This window comes from Erinaceus europaeus, chromosome 3 (genome assembly GCF_950295315.1).
Source record: "Erinaceus europaeus chromosome 3, mEriEur2.1, whole genome shotgun sequence".
In the NCBI taxonomy this organism is placed as follows: Eukaryota; Metazoa; Chordata; class Mammalia; order Eulipotyphla; family Erinaceidae; genus Erinaceus; species Erinaceus europaeus.
The window spans coordinates 120,139,033-120,165,928 of NC_080164.1; the positions used below are offsets into that span (position 1 = coordinate 120,139,033).

Consider the following 26,896-nt stretch of genomic DNA (forward strand, 5'->3'; position numbering starts at 1 on the left):
ATTACAGTGTGCAAGGTTCTGGGTTCAAGCCCATGGTCCCCACTTGGAAGGAGAATGTTTCAGGAGTGGTGAAACAGGACTACAGGTGTCTCTCTCCCTCTCTATCTCCTCCTCTCCTCTCAACTTCTCTGTCTCTATCAAATAAATAAAAATAATTTTAAAAGAATGGAACAACGTATCTGCCTAGACCAATGGTTCCTTCTCTTCCTCTCTCTCTCTCTCTTTTCTCATTCATTTATTTATTCATTAGAAAGATAGGAGGAGAGAAAGAACCAAACATCACTCTGGTACATGTGCTGACAGGGATCGAATTCAGGACCTGATGGTTGAGAATCCAGTGCTTTATCCACTACGCCATCTACCACTCTTTTTTTTTTTTTTTTTGCCTCCAGGGTTATTGCTGTCCACCTGCACCACAAATCCACTGCTCCTAGAGGCTATTTTTTCCCTTTTGTTGCCATTGTTGTTTTGCAAATATTAATTTTTATCACAAGAGGTAGTAGCCTTTCTTCACATCTTCTAGCAGGAATAAAATGGAGGAGTCCCATCTATGAAGCATACCAGATCCTGGCTTCAGATGCCGCTAATCTCTTTTTTCCCTCTTCCCTGATTTAGTACACTTCCGGAAACAAAACAGACAGCCTGCTGTGATGATATATACAGTAGCTGCCACACAAGCCAGCAGGAATCCAATGACATCCAAAGAGTGGTACTGGACCCAGGTGAGGTCATGGGCAGCTGGCCTCAAGTGCTTGGCTCCTTTGTGGCGCATGACAAACTCGATCCAGAAGACTGCTCGGTCTAGAGGCTTCACTGGCTGATCATGCTGAATCCTTGATAACTTCATGGCATTCTCTTTATACCTAGGAAGAAACACAGAAACAGAGACATTGAAGCGATGAGTTAACCCAAGTATATCATTCTACAAAACTTTACTGAAATCTTACACATATTGTTCAAAATGATTATTTGAAGTGTTTATGGCATGTATATTATTTGGAGCTTCATAGATAGTTTGATTTTTAAATTGGAATTTTATGATTTACAAATACATTTCAGACTTAAGAGGAAATAAAAGTGCTATATAAGCCATTGTAGGAATATATGTAAGATTGTGGTAATACATAGAATAATCTTACTGAAATATTTACAGGAGAATTATGATTACGAGTGAAATGTCTCCTCTGCAGTCACTGTTATTGTGGGTAACTTCTTTCTTCAACTTTTGTTTCCACCATTATATTCATAGATTTTCTTGAAGTATTCATCATTTTATGGCATATCTTACTTAATTTTTGCATCTGAATTCTCATCCCAATTATAATAAATCCAAAAATATTTTTCTGTTTTTTAATACTTTATTTCTTTGTTGAATAGAGATGGAGAGATTGAAAGGGAAGAGTAAGATAGAGAGGGAGAGAGAGACAGAAGGAGACACCTGCGGCACTGCTTGATTGCTTGTGAAGTAGGAACGTTCCAAGCTGCCCCAATATCAGGACCCATCTTCCTCAGGTGTAGCATAGAGTATATTGTTAAGCCTCTCTTCAGAGGGTGGAACATTGTCTACCATTGTTTATCCAAGTTAAGGGCAAGGTCCTATGGGGGCCCACAAAGGGGTCTATTGTGTTGTACCTGATAGAAATGACCGGTAACGATGGAGAGATGGATTTCTTTGAGGTCTAGGCCCATCATGTATGTCTCTTTGGGAATCTCAGGACGCCCCGATTAGGGACCCAGCTGATGGGGTGGCCTGATAGTGACTAAAGAGTCATTGTTAAAAGTATGCCAGTCTCTTGCCCTTATTCAGCTTTTGCAGTCCTTGCTTTCATAATGTTAGCTTTGGAGTGAGGGAGAGAACTGTAATAGGAAGTAGTTGAGGAGGGTATCTAAGTCTAAGTAGACACTATTTCATTATGAACATTATACTGACTCACTACAGACTATTGTGTATTTTTGCTTTTAGGTATATATTTTGCCCTAATTTGTGGATACATGTGAACAGATGCAGTGGTCATATAGGCTCCTAAGCTGAATATGGGCCCCAGATTACATCACATTGATGGGGTTTATAGTCAACAATATTTATACACCTTTCCCATATTAGGGAGATACTCTCTTCCCTGACCCAGCTTTCTTGTCCTGGTTCGAACACCCGGCTCCCACCTGCTGGGGAGTTGCTTGACAAGCGGTGAAGCAGGTCTGCAGGTGTCTTTCTCTCCCCTCTCTGTCTTCCCCTCCTCTCTCTATTTCTCTCTGTCCTATCTAACAATGACAACATCAATAACAACAATAATAATAAATACAACAATAAAACAACAAGGGCAACAAAAGGGAATAAATAAATATTTAAAAAATTAATAAAATTAATTAAATAATAAATAAAATAAAAAGATGATGGGGTACAGGTAGGAAAAAAGAAATCTCGCATGTTAATTTCCTGTGATCCACACCTGAAATCTTTATAATGTTATAATACAATGATGTTTCAGTAAGAAATATGATTTTAATAGTTTCAGTGTATAGTTAGCTGATATCATTGAGGCTAAAATCTAACTTTGAAATAAATGATTAAAAATAGATTTATGATCAGTTATGTCACAGTAATAATTTTATATTGAAATTTCAAAGATAGAAAACTCATAGTTACCTATGAGACTAAACCTATCTATAAATATTATCAATGAAAATTTGGTGATACTCACGAAGGGTCATTAATTACTGTCTTCAGTGCACTGAGCAAGTCTTTGCTTGACATGGTGTCCAAGTTCAAACCCACAGCGGCTCCCTTTGCCTTCATATGAGCGATGTTGTCAGGTTGATCAGCAAACAGAGGAATGCCCACCATAGGGACCCCATGGTAGATGGCTTCGTAGATGCCATTGGTTCCACCATGAGTTATAAAAGCTTTGGTTTTTGGATGACCTAAAATGAGGTAGACTTTAGGAAATTATGAACTATAATTCTGAGAAATAAATGAAAGTGAACATTTTATGTCACCAAGAGAGACAGTAAATGATTCAGTGCACAAGTTCATTTATCTATTGCAATCTCAAAGAAAATGTGATTTAATTTGCTAGTCTGGTAAATGAAGAAATCTTATAACTTGAAAATTGAATACACAAATACCAGATGAATAGACTAAAGAGATCATTCTAGGTAAAAGAAATATCATGTATGTGTATAAATAAGGAAACAGTGATGGCATATAAGAACAGAATGTCTTTGATATGTTGACTCTCTTAAATGCTTAGACCAGGGAGAACAGAAGCAACCGGTAGCCCAGCGATACAAAAATAATGTCAAAGGGCATAAATTATGGTGATGTTGTGTATAATACAGCAAATCCTAACAAAGGTATATTTCAAAGTCAGTGCAATTGCCAGATAATGTGATTATAGCAATAACTATCTATTGTCTTCTTAAACCCTAAGACAGCAGGAACCTCCTGTTTCCTCTTTAAAGCCTATTATTTCCCCAGTCCTGGAACCTCTAGGGTGGGGCTCACTTTCCTGCATGCTTCTCTCAATTCATACCAAATGATGTTGCATCCACGGATCCAAACCTAATCAACGCAATGAGTACCACCTCAGCATGCTTCACTTCAGACTGTTTCCGGATTCATCAGGCATGGAATGTCAACCCTTCACCCTAATTACTCGGGTGAGACCTTTTTTGATAATATTTTCAGGAACAACTCCCCCCCTCCCCCCCCCACACACACACTCTTCATCTGTACTATTCCAGCCTTTAGGTCCATGATTGATCAACAATTTGTTTGGCTTTTATGTGAACTCTCTTTTCAACATCCAGGTTCCATATGCTAGCATGATGCCAACCAGACTTTCTGGACACACAACCCCACCAATGTTTCCTGGAGCTGTGCTTCCCCAGAGCCCTTCCCCACTAGAGAAAGAGAGAGACAGGCTGGGAGGACGGATCAACCTGTCAATAGCCATGTTCAGTGGGGAAGCAGTTACAGAAGCCAGACCTTCCACCTTCTACATCCCACAGTGACCTTGGGTCCATACTCCAAGAGGGTTCAAGAATAGGGAAGGTTCAAGAATCAGGGAAGGGGATGGGATACAGAGTTGTTGTGGTGGGAATTCTGTGAAGCTGTACCCCTTTTATGTGATGGTTTAGTAAATGTTTCCTTTTTATAAATAAAATTTTTTTAAAAAGAACAGAATGTCTTAAACAGTGAAACCACCTTGTCTAACATGCAAGAAATGTGACAGTATTGGCATTAGAAATAGAGAAATTATATATATATATATATTTATATATATATGATGTACATTGCAGCTTTAAAGTTGATTTTTTTCAGCAATAAATGAAGAGTTAGTGACAATAGAATAGGGGTTGTTGGTTTTCTTTTTCTTTTTTTTCTTCAGAGTTATTGCCTGAGCTCAGTGTAGGAACTACAAATCCACTGCTTATGGAGGCATTATTAAAAAAAAAAATGGATAGGACATAGAGGCATTGAAAGAGGAAGAGGAGATAGAAAGATAGAGAGAAAGAAACCTGCAGACCTGCTTCAGTACTTGTGACGTGCCCCCTCTGCAAGTGGGGTGCCAGGGACTCTAGCCTTGATCCTTGCATGGATCCTTGTTCTTAGCACTATGGGTACTTAGTCAGGTGCACCACTGCCTGGTCCCAGAATGGTTATTTTTCTATGGTGCTAAGAACCTATTTGAAAAAGCAAAAACAAATAGCAATGAAATGGGAGAACTAAGAGAGAGAAAATCCTGGAACTTGAAACTTTTACTATGAAAATAATTACACCTAAAATAGAGATATTTTAATTCTGACTATAAGAGAAATGACTATAATGTGTTGTCAAGTGTTACATCTTACACATACCTACACATCTTACATCTCCCACAATACTTGAAAATAAATATAATAGGGAGTTGGGCGGTAGCATAGCCTGTTAAGCGAAGGTGGCACAAAGTACAAGGACCAGCATAAGAATCCCGGTTCGAGCCCCAGGCTCTCCACCTGCAGGGGAGTCACTTCACAGGTGGTGAAGCAGGTCTGCAGGTGTCTGTCTTTCTCTGCCCCTCTCTGTCTTCCCCTCCTCTCTTTTCCATTTCTCTCTGTCTTATATAGCAATGATAACATCAACAACAGCAACAGTAATAAGCTACAACAATAAAAAAACAAGGGCAACAAAAGGGAATAAACAAATAAGTATATAAAAAAAGAACTTTAAAAAAAGAAAGAAAATAAATATAACAAAACCAAAATTTACTTTTGAATCCTTTCATTAGTAAATGGTCAATACTTTTGTTTTCTTGTGAACTGTTGTTAGAGTGATCTCATTTCAGTTTTTTTTTTCTTCCAGAATCTTACCAAGAAGGTCATTCTGGGGAAGCCACTTAAACAGCCGAGTATTTTTTCCTAACGTGTCTGGTTTCTTGCCTTCAAACCTCCATAGTACCTAATAGGGAGAAAAAGGTGTCTTATTCCAATGGACAAATTCAGTTTTACCATGCTCTAATTCTAAAAAGAAAAGGAAAATAAGTGACAAAAATAAAATCCATTGAAACAACAGTGTTACTGTTATTTTTTTTATTGTTAGAGACAGAGAAGGCAGAGAGACAGAGCGGGTGAAAGAAACCACAGCACTGAAGTTTCCTTCACTGTGGTGGGGGCTGAACTCCAACCTGAGGCCTGTGCAGAGCAGAACAGAACACTATGCACATGAACTATTTCACATGCACATTTATTGTTAATTAAAAACTCCCTTTGTGCTGTGTTCATATTTAATTTGTATAAGTTAGTTTAATATTCAAGAATATCTACCACCACCACACCTGAACTTTTTATTTTTTATAATATTTATTTATTTTCACTTTTGTTGCCCTTCTTTTTTATTGTTGTTGCCATTATTATTGTTGTTATTATTGATGATGTCATTGTTAGATAGGACAGAGAGAAATGGAGAGAGGAGGGGAAGACAGAGAAGGGGAGAGAATGATAGACACCTGCAGACCTGCTTCACCGCCTGTAAAGTGACACCCCTGCAGGTGGGGTGCCAGGGCTTGAACAGGGATCCTTATCCAGTTCCTTGGGCTTCCTGTCACATGTGCTCAACCCGCTGCACTACTGCCCGACTCCCTACTCCTGAACTTTCTATAATCACATCCTTTACAGATTGAACTGACATTAATAGTTGTACACTGTCAGGGTGGCTCATCTAACCTTTTGTGGAATCTGTGCAAGGCCTGATGCAATCATGTTGGCAGTCTCCTCTGACATGTTTCTGACCATTGATCCCAGAGTAAAGACCACAATGCCGTTTTCTCCAGAGCTCTGAACAAACTGTTCCATTTCCTGTGAAGAGATAATGTACTCCATCATAAGAGAACAACAGGATAGCACACAGTAGTGAAAAGATTACTAGAACAAGTTAAATGAGGACATCATATATTTCAAGAGTTTTCAAAGTAGTAATTTTACAATTGCAGTAATACATGCGTGATATAATTTATCATTTAACACTTTCTCAGTGCTCATTTCTGTATTCTTAAGGATAGTCCTGTTCTTGTGCAGTCTCTGCATTGTTAATGTTGTAAAACTGAAATTCTATAAACATTAAATTTTAATTGTATACTTCCTCCTTTAGAACCATCATTCTGTTTTCAGTGTCTATGAATCTGACACCTCATATAATTGGAATTGTAGAGTTTCGGAGTGTTTCGTGCCACTTGGCATAATGCAGCGAAATTTGTTCTTGCTCGAGAATGTAGTAAAGTCTTCCTCCTCTTAAATACTGAGTAATATGCCATGGTATTTATATAATCACTTCTTTTTTTTTTTTTTTTTACTATATACAACTAATCAAGAAAGTTAATGAACAATCCTGAGCAAGAGATGTTTTTTGACAATATAGACCCAGACTTTTGATTAACACTGTTTTAACAGATTATATGTTTACTAGATGGAAGAATATATCATGATCTTGTTCATAAAGTTTTAAAATCTTTATTTATTGGATAAAGACAACCAGAAATGGAGAGGAGAGGGGAGATAGGGTAGGAAAGAGACAGAGAGACACCTGCAGCCCTGCTTCACCAGAGTGAAGCTTTTCTTCTGAAGGGGACCAGGAGCTTGAATTCGGGTCCTTATGCATTGCAACATGTGTGGTCAAACAGGTGTACGATCACCTGGATCCCACCAGGACCTTTTTTTTTTTTCTCTTAATAGCTTTGTTTTATGCCATATGTTTTTCTTGAATCACATGCTCTATCTAGGTAATATTTCAATAGTTTCCCTACTGTGTGAGATGGTTTCTATACTATTATAATAACAATAATCTCTCATTAAAAATTTTGTTTAATCGCAGCACTGCTGTACTCTGGCTTTTGTTATTATGGGGGACTGAATCTGAGACCTTGGAGCCACAAATAAGAGAGTCTCTCTCTCTCTTTTTAAATTTTATCAGTTATTTATTATTGATTTAAAAATAATTGAGATAACATGTGTATAATTTCACACCATTCCCAGCACCACAATTTTGTGTCACCATTCCCTCCATTGGAAATTGCAGAAGTTCTCCTAAGGTTACAGATATAGGTGTCAACCTCTCTTGTTATATATATTTGGCATTTTTTTTAATGGTCCTTCCTTTGCTCCTTTACTTTCTTTATAATTATTTAATTTATTTATTTTCCCTTTTGTTGTCCTTGTTTTTTATTGTTGTTATTGATGTTGTCATTGTTAGGACAGAGAGAAATAAAGAGAGGAGGGGAAGACAGAGCAGTGGATAGAAAGATAGATACCTGCAGACTTGCTTCACCACCTGTGAAGGGACTCCCCTGCAAGTGGGGAGCCGGGGGCTTGAACCGGTATCCTTATGCCTGGCCTTGCACTTCGCGCCATTTGCGCTTAACCCACTGTCCTACCACCCGACTCCATCTTTTCTTTTTTTAAATTTAGTTTGTTTATAAAATAAAAAAAGAGAAAATATTGACAAAACCATAGAATAAGAGGGGTTAAACTTCACACATTTCCCACCACCAGAGTTCCATATCACATCCCCACAAGAGAGTCTCTTTGCATAACTATTATGCTATCACCCCCAACCAATAATAATCTCTAGCAACAAACTAATCAATAGTGTGGACTGATTTTTCTCATTTTCTGACATACTGGCAAAGACAACTCAGTCTTGTTTTGAGAACATTTAGTACAATGCATTAAAATGATTCAAAGAAATGTAAGGAATACATTCACTGTAAATTTTATATATTTTTGTTCTAATGTTTATTTTCATACTGTTTATATATGTGTGGCATATATCTAGAAAATGATAAGTATTCAAATTATGTTTCACTAAATACAAGATTGTCTTATTATGTTCACTAAATGCAAATTATTTAATCATTTTGGAAATATAGCACAGATCCAATATGTACTTGAATAAATGATAAATATGGTTATTGTATGTTGGTTATTTTACCTACTAGCTTCATTAATATATATTATGAGGTCAGACTCTAATGTAAGAATCATGATGCCAATTATCATTTTTCTTCTCTCAATAAAGTATAAATATTATGGGTGAGAGTATGAAAATAAAAAGCAAGTAGTTTTCTATAACTATCATCTTTGTAGTACAATAATAAGGCCATGTCTATCTGATTGATTTGAACACAAGTATTGTTTGGCCACAAATGTTAACAATTTCTATTAGTATTATTGTGATTGAGGTATTCATTTTTCTTCTCCAAGATCTACCACATTTAAGTTTAGTTTGATGTTCAGGGAGAAGTACTGAGAGAACAGAGTTTGTTTGATTCTTCAATAAACATTGACATAAGACCTTCCTGAAATCAGCCTTCTTCCATGCATGCATGAAATCGATAGCTACATGGGATGCATTTCTCTCTCTCTCTCTCTCTCTCTCTCTCTCTCTCTTTAATTTCTAGATTAGGGAATTAATGTTTTACATTCGACAGTAAATACAATAGTTTGTACATGCATAACATTTCCCAACCCCTACAAAGTCCTTTGTCATCCTTTGTTGGACCTGTATTCTCCCCACCCCCACCCCCACCCCAGAGTCTTTTACTTAGGTGCAACATGCCAATTCCAGTTCAGGTTCTACTTGTGTTTTCTCTTCTGATCTTGTTTTTCAACTTCTGCCTGAGAGTGAAATCCATTTATTCCAGGTTCTCTAGCTTGGTGGCATATATTTGTTCATAGAAGCCTCATATGATATGTTGAATTTCTGTGGTGTCTGTTGTGATATCTCCTCTTTCATTTATGATCTTATTTATTTGAGTAGTCTCCCTTTTTTCTTTTGTGAGTCTGGCTAAAGGTTGTTGATTTTGTTCACTCTTTCAAAGAACCAACATTTACTTTCACTGATCTTTTGTATAGTTTTCTTATTTTCAATGTTATTGATATCTGCCCTAACTTTAGTGATTTCTGTCCTTCTGGTTGCTTTAGGGTTCCTTTGTGCTTCTTCTTCTAGGTCTTTAGGATGTGCAATCAGGCTGTAAGGTCGTTTATTTGAACTTCTTCTTGTTTTTAATATGTGATTGTAGATATGAGTTTCTCTCTCAGCACACCTTAAGGACTTAGAGGAAGAGGAAAAAAGGAACCCTAAAGCAACCAGAAGGATAGAAATCACTAAAATTAGAGCAGAAATGAACAACATCGAAAATAAGAGAATCATAAAAAAGATCAGTGAATCCAAATGCTGGTGCTTTGAAAAATTAAACAAGACTGACAAATCCCTAGCCAGATTCACTTAAAAAAAAAGAGAGAAAAAAAAGAGAGAAGACTCAAATTCATAGAATTGTAAATAATAGAGGAGATAACACAACTGACACCAAAAAACCCAGAAAATCATGTGAAACTTCTATGAAGAACTATATGCCACCAAGGCTGAAAATCTGGAAGAAATTGAAGATTTCCTAGGAACATATGAACCAAGAAGAACTACAAAACCTAAATGCAAAAAAAAAAAAAAAAGAAAGAAAAGAAAAAAGAAACATATGTCCTTCCAAAACAGAACCAAGAAGAACTACAAAACCTAAATACATTAATCACAGACAAAGAAATCAAACAGTTATTAAGAATCTCCCCAACAACAAAATTCCTGGACTAGATGGCTTCACAAACGAATTCTACAAAACCTTCAGGAAACAGTTAATATCCATACTTCTAAATCTTTTCCATAAGATTAAAGAAACAGGAAGACTTCTTTTCACCTTCTGTGAAGCCAACATCACCCTGATACCAAAAGCAGATAGGGACACAACAAAAAAGGAAAACTACAGACCAATATCTCTGATGAACATAGATGCCAAAATATTAAACAAGAACTTGGCCAACCGGATATAGCAGCATATCAAAAAGATTGTTCATCACAACCAAGTGGGATTTATCCTGGGAATGCAAGGCTCATTCAACAGATGTAAGTCAATAAATATCATTTACCACATCAATAAAAGCAAAGCCAAAAACCACATGATTATCTCAATAGATGCAGAGAAAGCCTTTGACAAAATCCAACACCCATTCATGCTCAAAACTCTACAAAAAATGGGAATAGATGGGAAATTCCTCCACATAGTGGAATGCATATATAGCAAACCTACAGCCAACATCATACTCAATGGACAGAAGCTGAAAACATTCCCCCTCAGATCTAGGATTAGACAGGGCTGTCCACTATCACCATTAATCTTCAACATAGTATTGGAAGTTCTTGCCATAGCAATCAGGCAAGAGAAAGAAATCAAAAGAATACAGATTGGAAGGGAAGAAGTCAAACTCTCACTATTTGCAGATGATATATTAGTATACATAGAAAAACCTAAAGAATCCAGCAGAAAACAACTGGAAGTTATTAGGCAATATAGCAAGGTGTCAGGCTACAAAATCAATGTACAAAAATCAGTGGCATTTCTTTATGCAAACACTGAAACTGTAGAAGAAGACATCCAGAAATCATTCCCATTCACTGTTGCAGCAAAATCAATACAATATCTAGGAATAAACCTGACTAAAAAAGTGAAAGAATTGTATACTGAAAACTACAAGTCACTATTCAAGGTAATAGAAACTGATACCAAGAAATGGAAAGACATCCATGCTCATGGATTGGAAGAATAAATATCATCAAAATGTATATTCTCCCCAGAGCAATATACAAATTTAATGAAATACCCATCAAAGTTCCACTAAGCTTCTTTAAGACAATAGAACATAAATTACCATCATTTACCTGGAACCAGAAAACACCTAGAACTCCCAAAACCATCTTGAGGAAAAGAAACAGAAATGGAGGCATCACACCCCCAGATTTCAAACTAAATTATAAGTCCATCATCATCAAAACAGCCTGGTACTGGAACAAAAATAGGCACACAGACCAGTGGAACAGAATTGTAAGCCCAGAACTAAATCCCCACACCTATGGGCATCTAATCTTTGATAAGGGGCCCTAAAGTATTAAATGGAAGAAGGAGGATTTCTTCAATAAATGGTGCTGGGAAAACTCGGTTGAAACATGCCAAAGAATGAAAATGAACCACCTTATCTCATCAGAAACAAAAATCAACTGCAAATGGATCAAGGACCTGGATGTTAGACCTGAAACTACCAAGTACTTAGAGGAAAACATTGGTGGGACACTTTCCCACCTAAACCTCAAGGACATCTTTGATGGAACAAACCCAATTACAAGGAAGACTAACTCAGAAACATACCAATGAGACTATATCAAATTGAAAAGTTTCTGCACAGCCAAAGAAACTATCACACAAACAAGGAGACCCCTACAGAATGGGAGAAGATCTCCACATGCCATACATCAGACAAAAGACTAATCACCAAAACATACAAAGAGCATAGCAAAGTTAGCACCAAAAAAGCAAATGACCCCATCCAAAAATGGGCAGAGAATATGAACATAACATTCTCTACAGAAGAGATCCAAAAGGCCAACAGACACATGAAAAATTGCTTCATGCCGCTGATTGTCAGAGAAATGCAAATAAAGAGAACATGGAGATACCACCTCACTCCTGTGAGAATGGCATATATCAAAAAGGACAGCAGCAACAACTGGGGACAGAGGAACCCTTCTGCACTGTTGGTGGGAATGTAAGCTGGTCCAGCCTCTGTGGGGAGCAGTCTGGAGAACTCTCACAAGGCTAGACATGGACCTTCCATATGATCCAGTAATTCAGCTCTTGGGGATATACCCCAAGGACTCCATAACATCCAACCAAAAGATATTTGTACACCTATGTTCATAGCAGCACAATTCATAATAGCTAAAACCTGGAAGCAACCCAGGTGCCCAACAACAGATGAGCACCTGAGAGAGCTATGGTATATATAAACACAATGAAATACTATGCAGCTATTAAGAACAATGAACCCACCTTCTCTGACCCATCTTGGACAGAGTTAGAAAGAATTATGCTAAATGAGCTAAGTCAGAAAGATAAAGGTGAGTATGGGATGATCCCACTCATTAACAGAAGTTGAGAAAGAAGAACAGAAAGGGAAACTAAAAGTAGGATCTGACTAAATTGAGAGCAGGGCACCAAAGTAAAAACCCTGTGGTGAGTGTGAGGGTGGATATTTGACTTCCTGGGGTAGTGGAGGAAGGTGTGGGGGTTGAGGGCTGGGGTGGGACACAGTCTTTTGTTAGTGGGAATGGTGTTTATGTAAACTCCTATTAATTTGTAGCCATATAAATCTCTATTTAATTAATATGAGGAGGGAAAAATTGACTGTATATCTCAAACTTTTTAAAGCACAGATTGAGTCTTTTTATTACATAGGCTGAGTCTTTGATATGTTGACTCTCTCAAAAGCCTAGACCAGGGAGAACAGAAACAACCAATGGCACAGCTATATACAAATAATGTCAAATAAGATAAATTATGGTGATGTTGTGTGTGATATAGCAAATTCTAACAAAGGGATTTTTCAAAGTTAACCCAATAACCAAACAATGTGATTATAACGATAACTATCTATTGTCTTCTTGAACCCTAAGACATCAGGAACCTCAGACTTCCACTATAGAACCTATATTTCCCGCAGTCCTGGAACCTTAGGGTGGGGCTCACTTTCCTGCATGCTTCTCTTCATTCATACCAAATAATATTGCATCTGCTGATCCTAACATAAGCAACGCAATGAGCACCACCTCAGCATGCTTCACCTCAGACTGTCTAGAGACTTTATGTGTGGAATGACAACCCTTCAGCTTCATTAGTTGGGTGAGACCTTTCCTTTCATACTATTCTCTAAATTCATTCCAGGTGGGTCAGTTCCCAACAAAGTCCCAAAACCTAGAGATGGACCAGGTCCCATGAGATAGAGCATATGTTCACACGTATCCATAAACTAGGGCAAAATATATACCTAAAAGCAAAAGTAAACAATAGTCTGCAGTGAGTACCCCCCAATACCTCATCTGCACTATTCCAGCCTTTAGGTCCATGATTATTCAACAATTTGTTTGGCTTTATATGTTAACTCTCTTTTCAGCCGCCAGGTTCCAGAGGCCAGCATGATGCTGACCAGACTTCCCTGGACAGATGACCTCACCAATGTTTCCTGGAGCTCCACTTCCCTAGAGCCCCACCCTACTAGGGAAAAAGAGAGGCAGGCTGGGAGTATGGATGGACCAGTCAATGCCCATGTTCAGCTGGGAAGCAATTACAGAAGCCAGACCTTTCACCTTCTGCATCTCACAATGACCTTGGGTCCATACTCCCAGAAGGATAAATAATGGGAAAGTTATCAGGGGAGGAGATGGGATACAGAGATCTGCTGGTGGGAATTGTGTAGAGTTGTACCCCTTTTGTCCTCTGGTTTTTTAATGTCTCCTTTTTTAAATAAATAAAAAAATAAAAAGAAAAAAGAAAAAGGAATCAATAATACATTTTACTGTTGTTACAATTAGGACATAGGTTAAGGATATTAAGGTAAATGAAATAAGCAGGAAAAAAATGTAAAATTCCCCCCTTTTTTTCAGAAGGAAACAAAAATGAATAACACCAGGAACAAAAAAAAAGTATCAAAACTCTGACCACAGAAATATCAGAAAAGAGGTGGAGGTGAGATATTGGTAGGTTAAAGGAGCTAAGTACTTGGCTTAGAAGGTAACTGGCATATGAGGTGGATGTGGACTATATAGCTGTAACTATTAGGTGTACATCTGGGGTATCTACAGTGATTTAATTAAAAATATGCCTACTAGTTATTTTCAAAATGGAAACCCACCGCAACTCCTCATCTGCATTATTCCAGCCTTTAGGTTTATGATTAATCAACAATTTGTTTTACTTTATATGTTCACTTGCTTTTTGACCACCAGATACTAGATGCTAGCATGATGTCAACCAGACTTCCCTGGACAGACAACCCCATAAATGTGTCCTATAGCTCAGCCTCCCCAGCGCCCCACACCACTAGGGAAAGAGAGAGACAGTCTGGGACTATGGATTGACCGGTCAAAGCCCATGTTCAGTGGGGAAGCCAGACCTTCCACTTTATGCATCCCACAATGACCTTGGGTCCATACTCCCAGAGGGATAAAGAACAAAAAGCTATCAGGGGACGGGATGGGATACAGAGATCTGGTGGTAGGAATTGTGTGGAGTTGTACTCCTCTTATCCTATGGTTAAGCATGAGGTCCTAAGTTCAATCCCCGGCAGCACATGTACCATAGTGATGTCTGTTTCTTTCACTCTCTCCTATCATTTGTCATGAATCAATAAATAAAACCTTAAAAAAAAAAGAAAGTGAAATGTGGACTGTTCAAGGTATATAGTCTCAAAAGCAAAAGAGTCTGGTCAGGTGGGAGGAAATGGGTTCTTCACTGTAAACTAAGTTCCCAAAAGAAAAAAAAATCTTATACAAATAGAACACTACTATGTTGCTTTAGCAGGTCACCTGCCAACAATTCTTGTTGTATTAAATATTGTATTTTAAAATTAAAAATGTTTATGCATGACATTAAGGCTTCCAGACGAGTATTTTCATTCAGTTAGAGAGACAGAGGCACAGGGAGAAGAGAGACACTATAACACTGAAATATCTCCAATGTCTTAATATTAATAACCTTAATAATGAAGTGATGGTAAGTGAACGTTGAGCTTCATCTAAACATGTTGTGAGTACACATCTTTGTTTCTGAGGAAAAGTTTTCCTTTTAAGATAAAATACTTAGAGTTCTATGAAGACTAGGAACGTTCCAAGCTGCCCTAATTTCATAACCCATCTTCCTCAGGGGTAGCATAGAATATGTTGCCCAGCCTCCCTTCAGAGGATGGAACATTATCTACTACTGTTGATCCAAGTTGAGGGCAAGGTCCTATGAGGCCCACAAAGGGGTCTATTGTGTTGTTCCTGATATAGATGACCGGTAACATTGGAGAGAGGGATTTATTCAAGGTCTAGGGCCATCATGTCTGTTTGGGAATCTCAGGACTCCCTGAATAGGCCCCCAGCTGATGGGGTGTCATGATAGTGACTAAAAAGTCATTGTTAAAGTATGCCAGTCTGTTGCTCTTATTCAGCTTTTATAGTCCTTACTTTGATAAGGTTAACTTTGGAGTGACTAAGGGAAGTATAATAGGAATAGGTGAAGAGGGTATCTAAGGCTAAGTAGACACTATTTCATTATGAACTTTATAATGTCATTTTAGGTCTCTCTACTTTACTTGCTTGCTGCATATTCGGACTCACTGCAGACTATTGCTCGTTTTTGCTTTTAGTTATCTATCTTGCCCTAAATTATGGATACATGTGAACATATGCCCTATCTCATGGGACTTAGTCTATATCTAGGTTTTGGGACTTTGTTAGGAAGTGAATCACCTAAAATGGAATTAGAGAGTCCTATGAAAGGAAAGGCCTCACCTGAGTAATGAGGCTGAAGGGCTGACATTCCATGCCTGATGTCTCTGGACACAGTGTGAAGTCATTGTGAACTCAGATCTACAGGAATGCAGAGGTCACATAGACTTCTAAGCTTAATATAGGCCCCAGATGACATCAAATCAATGGGGTTTACAGTCAACAATATTTATGTATCTTTCCCATTTTTGGAAGCTACTCCCTTCCCTGATCCAGCTTTCTGGTCCCTTTTCCACCTATGACATCATCTCCCCAGACAATAACTTGGGTGCACTTGCATATCAGATTTCAGACTCAGAAAAAAAAAAAAAAACTAGTATAGTATGGATCCTTTGAATATAACTAAAATATTCCTACTAACTATCGACAAATCAGAGACCCCCACATCTTCATTTGCACTATTCCAGCCTCTAGGTTCATGATTAGTCAAAAATTTGTTTGGCTTTCTGTTAACACTTTTTTCAGCCACCAGGTTCCAGATGCTACCATGATGCCAACCAGACTTCCCTGGGCAGATGACCCCACCAATGTGTCCTGGAGCTCTGCTTCCCCAGAGCCCCACCCCATTAGGGAAAGAGAGAGAGAGGCTGAGAGTATGGATCAACCTGTCAATGCCCATGTTCAGTGAGGAAGCAATTACAGAAGCCAGACCTTCCACCTTCTGCACCCATAATGTCCCTTGGTCCATACTCCCAGAGGGATAAGAAATAGGAAAGCTTTCAGGGGAGGGGATGGGATACAGAGTTCTGGTGGTGGGAATTGTGTGGAGTTGTACCTCTCTTATTCTATGGTTATTGTCAGTGTTTCCTTTTTGTAAATAAAAGTTATAAAACAATAATAATAAAAAAGAATACTATGATGAGGCTTCAAGTAAAGAAAATGCCATAAACAGGAAGAGGTTACCTTCGGCAGGGGTTTGGCAGGTTTGCAGTGGAGCCCTCCAATAAATTCAAAGTTTGGCAAGAAAGGACGAGGAAATTCAAAATCCCAGTAGGTTCGAATGAGCCATATTTCAGCTTTCTTCATAGTCTCAAGTAATGTAGTGGGTCTGCCTGTAGCATAAAACAGTAGCAAAATACAGAGGAGATACTAATATTGTGCTATGAATATGCCAGGTAATTTACTGCAAGGATCTTGGAATAAAGTAGTCAATAATGCTACATATATTAATACACACAGCTTCATGTATATGTGCAACTACTGAGTTGTCAGAAATGTCTTGATGCATTTTTGCATAGAAAGACAGAGAAAACTATGTCACAGCTTTTCTGACAAACCAACATAATATATGCATACAAATCACACATTATATATGTAGATCTTATATGTACAAAATACAAAGTGAGAAGAATTTTTGAGTGTGTGGGGCTGTGGTGCACTGAGTTAAGCACACCTATAACCAAGCCCAAGAAGCCAGAATAGAGCTCTGCTCCCCACTTTCAGAAGGTCTGAAGCAGGTCAGCAGGAAACTTTCTCTCCCTCTCTATCTCTCTGTCCTCTCTCAATTTCTCTCTATCACATCGAATAAAAAAGATAGAAAGAAAAAAAAAGAGACGTTTTTGAAAATTAATCTTTAGAAACTCTACTTAAAGAGGATGAAAAACTGGGAAGATGTGCCACTCCCTGAGGAAATGAATAAAGTACAGGGTACCTTCATCTCCTTCAGGAAGCGATATTCCCCCCTCCCATAGATCTTATAAGAGAAGTTCCTAGACCTGGACTCAGAAATAACTGTCTCTACATGAATGTACTTCAGTCTTCACTCTTTTTGTTACTTGTTTCTGAATAAGCTCATGCTGTTGGAATAGCACATTGCTTTTGTTTAAGGTCAACATTTTCATGTCTGATGTCTAATTGTGAAAGATTGCCTCAGGTAATATGGAAAAAATACTTAAACTAGATAAGGAATCCGATGAGAAATAAGCACAAACTTTTTCTAAATTCTTCACAGAAAGTTGTTCTAGAACTGTGTAACCCCCAGGACTGGGTGGTTGTGCACCTGCTTCAGGACACATATTAGAAGATGCAAGGACCTGGGCTCGAGCCCCCAGTCCCCACCTGCAAGGGGAAGGCTTTGTGAGTGGTGAAGCAGTGTTTCAGGTGTCTTTTCATCTCTCTCCTTCTCTGATTTCTCCTTCTGTCAGATTTCTGGTTGTCACTTTTCAATAAATGAATGAAGATAATTTTAAAAATTAAAGATTTACAAAACTCCTTAATCTCTGTGTGTGCATTAAGCTAGTCAATAAAGTTTTAATGCCATTTTTAAGGGTTGAAAAATCAGCACAGCACATGGAATTTTGAAGGTAGTGAAACTACAGTGTATAAAATGTAATGGTGGATAATGTCATTACAAGTTGTTAAAAACCTTATCATGTGTAACACCATTACATTGCAGTGGACTCTCATGTAAATGTATGGACTTAAGAAGACTAAAGTGGCAGTGAAGTATCAACATTTATAGCAAGTGCACCAATCCATCAGTACATTTCAATAATGGAGAAGTCCATGGAGTTGTGTGACTTGAGGTTAGTGGAGAATCTCAACTTAGGACTGTGGACCTCATATTTCTGTATGAAATAAAGACTATTGCTGATGAATAAATGAGACTGGACATGGAATTTGTTCAATAGATAACAGTAGATCAAGCTGTGGTTTTAGACTTGTTGGAGATTCCTTTTAATGGACCATATAGTTGGAAATGAACCAATAATTTGAGCTTTTCTGTAACAGTTGTGAGGCTAGAGAACATTTTATATGTTAATTTCAACATCTCAGTTTCATCACCACTTTTAAATTCCAAGGTTAAGTTTAGATACTCTCTTTCAGGAACTTGGGATATAAGGGCATCATGCTACTAAATAAAACAGTACTTACCTAAGACATCACTAAAAGGGATCCCATATCTTCTCATTTATGAATTGAAACCAGAAGTCAAAATAAAGAACATAAATCATGTTTTTGACCCTCTGCATGAATGACATATGATCACTTAGTTCAGATAAAACAACAGGCACATAAGCTGGTGGAAGGGGCATTCCTCCTTGATGCCGCTCCAGTGCATAGCCTGGAGTAAAGTGTACATGAAAGGGACATTAAGCAGCTCACCCAGGAGCTCAGCACATGGAGTAATAGGATCTGAAAGAACAAGATCAAACTTTGATTCTTGTAGCTTCATCATGAGATTCTTGTTCAGAACTGCTTCTCTACAGAGCTTATAAACCACAGCATGAAATTTCCAACCTATTTATTCCATAATTGAAAAATAAGACCAAAATGCATCTGTTGGCATCTTGTAGGTCCATGTATGAATCAGTTCCATAAAAACATTGTTGAATTCATCTTTACTGACTGATGTGGTGTAAGTCTCAAATTTAATAGCAGATTTTTTGTTGGGATCAATGAGAATGGAAGCCGAAGATGTCAGAACAGTCACTTCATGACCTCTCTGGACAAGCTCATCTAGGATTGTCTTTTTTTTTTTTTTAAATAATAGATATAGGTATAATTTTATTTTATTTTATTTTATTTTTTTTAAATTTTTTATTTAAGAAAGGATTAGTGAACAAAAGCATAAGGTAGGAGGGGTACAACTCCACACAATTCCCACCACCCAATCCCCATAACCCACCCCCTCCCATGGTAGCTTTCCCATTCTCTATCCCTCTGGGAGCATGGACCCAGGGTCGTTGAGGGTTGCAGAAGGTAGAAGGTCTGGCTTCTGTAATTGCTTCCCCGCTGAACATGGGCGTTGACTGGTCGGTCCATACCCCCAGTCTGCTTCTCTCTTTCCCTAGTAAGGTGTGTCTCTGGGGAAGCTGAGCTCCAGGACACATTGGTGGGGTCTTCAATCTAGGGAAGCCTAGCCAGCATCCTGGTGGCATCTGGAACCCGAGTAATGAAGCTGAAGGGTTGTCATTCCACACGTGAAGTCTCTGGATACAGTCTGAGGTGAAGCATGTTGAGATGGCAATCGTTGCTTTGGTTAGGTTGTGATCGACGGATGCAATATTATTTGGTTTGGATTGGGAGAGGCATACGGGAAAGTGGCCCTATCCAAGGGTTCCAGGACTGGGGGAAGTAGGGGCTCTATAGTGAAGATGTGAGGTTCCTGCTGTCTTAGGGTTCAAAAAGATAATCAATAGTTAATATTATCATCACATTATTTGTTAATTGGGTTAACTTTGAAAAGTCCCTTTGTTATGGTTTGCTGTACAGTACCCAGTATCTTATATATAGCTGTGCTATTGGAAGCTTCTAATCTACTTGGTCTAGGCTTTTGAGAGAGTCTGCATATCAAATACATAGCCTGTATATTAAAAAGATTCAGTTTGTCTTTAGAGAAACTTTGTGACATACAATTGATTTCCCCCTCTCATATTAAGTAACTACTGATTTATTTGTCTACATTTTGCTAGGAGTGTACATAAACACCATTCCCACCACCAAAGGACGGTGACCCATCCCTCCCGCCCACTCCCACCCCCCACTAGCCCAGGAAGCTACATGTCTACCCCTAACCACTGGGCTTTTACTTTGGTGCCCTACTTACAATTTGGTCAGGTCCTGCTTTTAGTTTCCCTTTCATATCTTCTAAGTCAGCTTCTATTGATGAGTGGGATCATCCCATACTCATCTTTATCTTTCTGACTTAGTTCACTTAACATAATTCCTTCTAGCTCTGTCCAAGATGGGTCAGAGAAGGTGGGTTCATTGTTCTTGATAGCTGCATAGTATTCCATTGTGTATCTATACCACAGCTTTCTCAGCCACTCATCTGGTGTTGGGCACCTGGGTTGCTTCCAGGTTTTAGCTATTATGAATTGTGCTGCTAAGAACATAGGAGTACACACCTCTTTTTGGTTGGGTGTTATCGAGTCCTTGGGGTATAACCCCAGGAGAGGAATTATTGGGTCATATGGAAGGTCCATGTCTAGCCTTGTGAGAGTTTTCCAGACTGCTCTCCACAGAGGCTGTACCTATTTACATTTCCACCAGCAATGTAAAAGGGTTCCTCTGTCCCCACAAGCTCTCCAGCATTTGTTGCTGCTGTCCTTTTTGATGTATGCCATTCTTACAGGAGTGAGGTGGTATCTTAGTGTTGTCTTAATTTGCATTTCTCTGACAATCAGTGACCTAGAGCAGTTTTTCATATGTTTGTTAGCCTTTTGGATCTCCTCTGTGGTGAATGTTTTGTTCATTTCCTCTGCCCATTTTTGGATGGGGTCATTTGCTTTTTTGCGGCTAAGTTTGCTGAGCTCTTTATATATTTTCGTGATTCGTTTCTTGTCTGATGTCTGGCATGTGAAGATCTTCTCCCATTCTGTGAGGGGTCTCTCTGTTTGTTTAATAGTTTCTTTGGATGTGCAGAAGCTTTTCAATCTGATGTAGTCCCATTGGTTTGTTTCTGCTTTGGTCTTCCTTGCAATTGGGTTTGATTCATCAAAGATGTCCTTGAGGTGTATGTGGGAAAGTGTTTTACCAATGTTTTCCTCTAAGTATTTGATTGTTTCTGGTCTGACATCTAGGTCTTTGATCCTTTTGGAGTTGATTTTTGTTTCTGGTGAGATAAAGTGGTTCAATTTCATTCTTCTGCATGTTTCAACCCAGTTTTCCCAGCACCATTTATTGAAGAGAGCCTCCTTTTTCCATTTAATCGTTTGGGCCCCCTTATCAAAGATGAGATGCCCATAGGTGTTGGGATTTACTTCTGGGCTTTCAATTCTGTTCCACTGGTCTGTGTGCCTATTTTTCTTCCAGTACCATGCTGTTTTGATGATGATGGCTTTATAATATAGTTTAAGGTCTGGGACTGTGATGCCTCCATTTCTGTTTCTTTTCCTTAAGATGGTTTTGGCAATTCTAGATGTTTTCAGGTTCCAGATAAATGATTGTAGTGTTTGTTCTATTCTCTTAAAGAAGCCTGGTGGAACTTTGATGGGTATTGCATTAAATCTGTATATGGCTCTGGGGAGAATATTCATTTTGATGATATTTATTCTTCCAATCCATGAGCATGAGATATCTTTCCATTTCTTGGTATCAGTTTCTATCTCCTTGAGTAGCGACTCATAGTTTTCAGTATACAAGTCTTTCACTTCTTTGGTCAACTTTATTCCTAGGTATTTGATTGATTTTGCTGAAACAGTAAATGGGAGTGATTTCTGGATGTCCTCTTCTTCAGATTTAGTGTTTGCATAAAGAAATGCTACTGATTTTTGTACATTGATTTTGTAGCCTGATACCTTGCTATACTGCCTAACAACTTCCAGTAATTTTCTACTGGATTCTTTAGGTCTTTCTATGTATACTGTCATATCATCTGCAAATAGTGAGAGCTTGACTTCTTCCCTTCCAATCTGTATCCCTTTGATTTCTTTCTCTTGCCTGATTGCTATGGCAAGAACTTCCAATACTATGTTGAAGAGTAACGGTGACAGTGGACAGCCCTGTCTAGTCCCCGATCTGAGGGGGAATGCTTTCAGCTTCTGTCCATTGAGTATGATGTTGGCTGTAGGTTTGCTATATATAGACTCCACTATCTTGAGGAATTTCCCATCTATTCCCATTTTTTGTAGAGTTTTGAGCATGAATGGGTGTTGGATTTTGTCAAAGGCTTTCTCTGCATCTATTGAGATAATCATGTGGTTTTTGGCTTTGCTTTTATCGATGTGATGAATGACATTGATTGATTTACAGATGTTGAACCAGCCGTGCATTCCTGGGATGAATCCCACTTGGTCATGATGAACAATCCTTTTGATGTGTTGCTGTATCCGGTTGGCCAAGATCTTGTTTAATATTTTGGCATCTATGTTCATCAGAGATATTGGTCTGTAGTTTTCCTTTTTTGTTCTGTCCCTATCAGCTTTTTGGTATCAGGGTGATGTTGGCTTCATAAAAGGTGGAAGGGAGTATTCCTGTTTCTTCAATCTTATGGAATAGCTTAAGAAGTATGGGTATTAACTGTTTCCTGAAAGTTTTGTAGAATTCATTTGTGAAGCCATCTGGTCCAGGACTTTTGTTGTTGGGGAGATTCTTAATAATGGTTTCAATTTCTTTGTCTGTGATTGGTGCATTTAGATTTTGTAGTTCTTCTTGGTTCAGTTTTGGAAGTGCATAGGTTTCTAGGAATTGTTCCATTTCTTCCAGATTCTCTAGCTTGGTGGCATATAGTTCTTTATAGAAGTTTCGCAGAATTCTCTGGATTTCTGTGGTGTCAGTTGCGATATCTCCTGCATCGTTTACAATTCTATTAATTTGAGTCTTCTCTCTTTTTTGTTTGGTGAGTCTGGCTAGGGGCTTGTCAATTTTGTTTAATCTTTCAAAGAACCAACATTTGGCTTCATTGATCTTTTGTATGGTTCTTTTATTTTCGATGTTGTTTATTTCTGCTCTAACTTTAGTGATTTCTGTCCTTCTGGTTGCTTTAGGGTTCCTTTGTTCTTCTTCCTGTAAGTTCTTGAGGTGTGTAGTAAGGTCGTTCATTTGGGCTTCTTCTTGGTGTTTAATATGTGATTGTATGGCTATAAGTTTCCCTCCAGTACTGCTTTCGCTGTGTCCCAAATATTTTGATAGGTTGTGTCTTCATTTTCATTAGTTTCCAGGAACATTTGAATTTCCTGTTTGAGTGAGTCTCTGACCCAGTGGTTCTTAAGGAGCATGTTGTTTAGTTTCCAAATTCTATGTCTTTTAATAATTTTCCGTTTGTAGTTAAAAGTTAGTTTTACTCCACTGTGGTCTGAGAAGATACTTGGGATGATTTCAATGCTCTTGAATTTATTGATGCTGTCTTTGTGGCCTAACATGTGGTCTATCCTTGAGTATGTGTTATGTGGATTTGAAAAGAAGGTGTATTCCAGTTTTTTGGGGTGGAGGAGTCTGAAAATGTCCAAGAGGTCTAGTCTGTCCATCTCTTCATTCAATTCTCTTGTATCTTTATTGGTTCTCTGCTTTGTTGATCTGTCTAAGTGTGAGAGTCGGGTATTGAAGTCTCCCACTATTATTGTATTACTATTGATGTATTTTTGAAATTCTTTCAGTAGATGCTTAATGTATTTAGATGGTCCCTCGTTGGGTGCATAGATGTTAATAATTGTTAAGTCTTCTTGGCTGATTGATCCTCTAATCATTATGTAATGTCCTTGCCTATCTTTTATTACTTTATTTAATTTAAAATCTATCGTGTCTGAGATGATAATGGCTGTTCCTGCCCTTTTTTGTGGACCGTTAGCCTGTATGATAGTTTTCCATCCTTTCACTTTAAGTCTGTGTTTATCTTGTTGTGACAGATGGGATTCTTGCAAGCAGCATATGGTTGGGTTATGTTTTCTGATCCATCCCCCCACCCTGTGCCTTTTGATGGGTGAGTTTAAGCCATTGACATTTATTGATATTATGGATTTAATGTATTTAGTGCCATTGTTCTAAAAAACAATTTGTTTACTCTGATACATTGCAAGTATTATAGTGATGTTCTTGTTTATAAGAGGTCTTTTAGTACCTCTTTCAGGGCCGGCTTGGTGATAGTTGCCTCCTTTAACTGTTGTTTGTCTAAGAAGGTTTTGATCCCTCCATCTAGCTTGAATGAAAGTCTAGCAGGGTATATTATCCTTGGTTGAAACCCTTTTTCATTCAGGGCTCGATAGATATCTTGCCACTCCCTTCTGGCTTTTAGAGTTTGAGTTGAGAAATCTGCAGATAGTCTTATGGGTTTTCCCCTGTATGTGACTTTTTGTTTCTCTCTTGCAGCCTTTAGGATTCTTTCTTTATCCTTACTTCTTCTCATTGTGACTATGATGTGTCTTGGTGTCTTTAGGTCTGGGTTGATTCTGTTTGGAACTCTCTGGGCCTCTTGAACCTTGATATCCTTTCTGTTATTCAGGTCTGGGAAGTTTTCTTCTATTATTTCCTCTAGAATGTTTGCTTCCCCTTCCTCTCTTTCTTCCTCTGGCAGGCCAATTATACGAATGTTACTTCTTTTGAGATCATCCCATATGTCTCTGTTGTTGTTTTCAGTGTCTCTCAATCTCTTTTTAAGCTCTTTCACCTCTTTCTTAGTTTTCTCTGACTCATCCTCTGTCTGACTAATTCTGTTTTCTGCTTCTGTTAGTCTGCTTTCCCTTGCCTCTGCTTCTTTCTTCATTACAGCTATTTCAGCTTTCAGTTCTCTAATTGTCTCAAGATAATCAGTATTTTCCTTGGGCGTCTCAACTGTTGTTTCCCTAATACTGCCATTCCTTTCCTCCAATGTTGTTTTCATTTCTGTGATTAATAAGTTTATTATTGCTTGCATACTTTTCTTATCTATGGTTACTTCTGACTGATTTGTGGTTTCTTCTGGGCTCTTGTCTTCACTCATTGGGGTAGCAGTTTTATTTGTTTTTAATCTACCCATTTTTATTTATGTGTTTCTCTCTTTTTTTTATGCTCTGTTGTTCCTCAGTTGTTGTGTTTTGAGCACTAGTAACACTGTACTAAATACCTTTATGACAATTGCCCTCACCAACCTCCGGAATTACAGTAGCAACTGAAGTAAGTATTGAAGGAGTTTAATCGTTACCAGTTAGCCAAACAATTTCTCCAATCCGTGAAAAAATAGTAACCAAATCCCAGTGAAGAAGGAGAAAAGAAAGAGAGGATAGCAAGAATAGACAGTTATGCAAATCTACTATCCAGTGTATATTCTCGGGGTAACAAGAGTGTAAAGGGAACTAGAACAGAGATACACACATAGAGAGTCCACTCTGGGTCAGATTTCTTCCCCAAAGTAATTCACAAATTCAGAAAGGCAAAGAAGAAAGAAGTGTATGACAAGATTAAAAAAAAAAAGATATAGAGAGAGATAAGAGAGAGAAAAGGGAGAAGATAAGAAGAAGAGTTGTAATTAAAGAGCAGTGCGAGGAACTTCCCAAATGTGTATCAGTGAATTGAAAAAAAAAAAAAAACACCCTGTTTGGTGGTATGGGGTATCCTGCTAGTAGCTGGTCCCAGGCACTGCTTATGGGGGGGGGGGGGGGCGGGAAGGATGTATGCTTGAAAATTAAAAGGAAGAAAAAAGAATTTTTTTCCCCTACTCTAATTCTTAACCCAAATTAAGTTATAGACACCTCCTTGGTTTTACCGCTATGACACCTTATTGGCTGGCCTGCTAAAGGCAGAAAATCCTATTGTTTACATGAGATGTGTCCGGAGCTCAAAGGCTAGCCGCTTCTCAGTCCGCCATCTTCCGGGAAACCCCCCCTCCAGACTTTTTTAAAGGATTTCTCAAAAATGAAAACTAACTCCAAGTCCTTTGATCCAATGAGAGCTATACTCAAGAAGTCTTTGGATCCGCCCTCAGGGTCCCAGTGGACCCTGGAGACTCCCAAGAGGAAGCCCCTGAGCTAAAGTGCTCTCTCCGGGTCCTCTGCCCGCTGCGCTCTGCAACCGGCGGAGGAGGAGCCGCCTTCCTGGGCTGGCGGAGGACAATGCCCGGCGCACTCGCCTTGCCCGGCGCCGCCTGGGTATTCTGGAGCCCCGCTAGTCCGTGTCACCTTTACTCTAATTCTTAACCTAAATTAAATTGTAACCACTTCTTTGGTGTCACTCCTTATTGACTGGCCTGCTAAAGGCAGAAAATCCTACCGTTGCCGACGATGCGATCAGAGCACTCGCTGTTAGAGACTTCTCAGTCTGGCATCTTCCTAACTCCCCCTAGGATTGCCTTGATGTTCATCCAATGACTGTATTCTGTGGGCCACACCAGCACCTTTCCACACTTCCCAGAGCTAAAGTAACAAGCCACTTGTAGCAGCAGAAGAACAAAAGTACACTTCATCGGCATCTTGGTGGAATAAGATTCTTCTTTGCAAACACCTGTACCTTTTTGCTATTGCAAATGCTTATATCCATAAAGAAATCAGGAAGTTAAAATGTAACTGCCACTCTGTTACATATTTACATAGTATGAACATCCAAAGTATTTAGGTAGATATCAGACTGGGAAACAGGAAA

At 38.5% G+C, this 26,896-nt stretch overlaps 1 pseudogene; it reads right to left on the reverse strand.

The window, feature by feature from the left end:
• Positions 1 to 464: 464 nt before the first annotated feature.
• Positions 465 to 26,731, reverse strand: LOC132537530 (UDP-glucuronosyltransferase 2B15-like; annotated as a pseudogene).
• Positions 26,732 to 26,896: the final 165 nt, after the last annotated feature.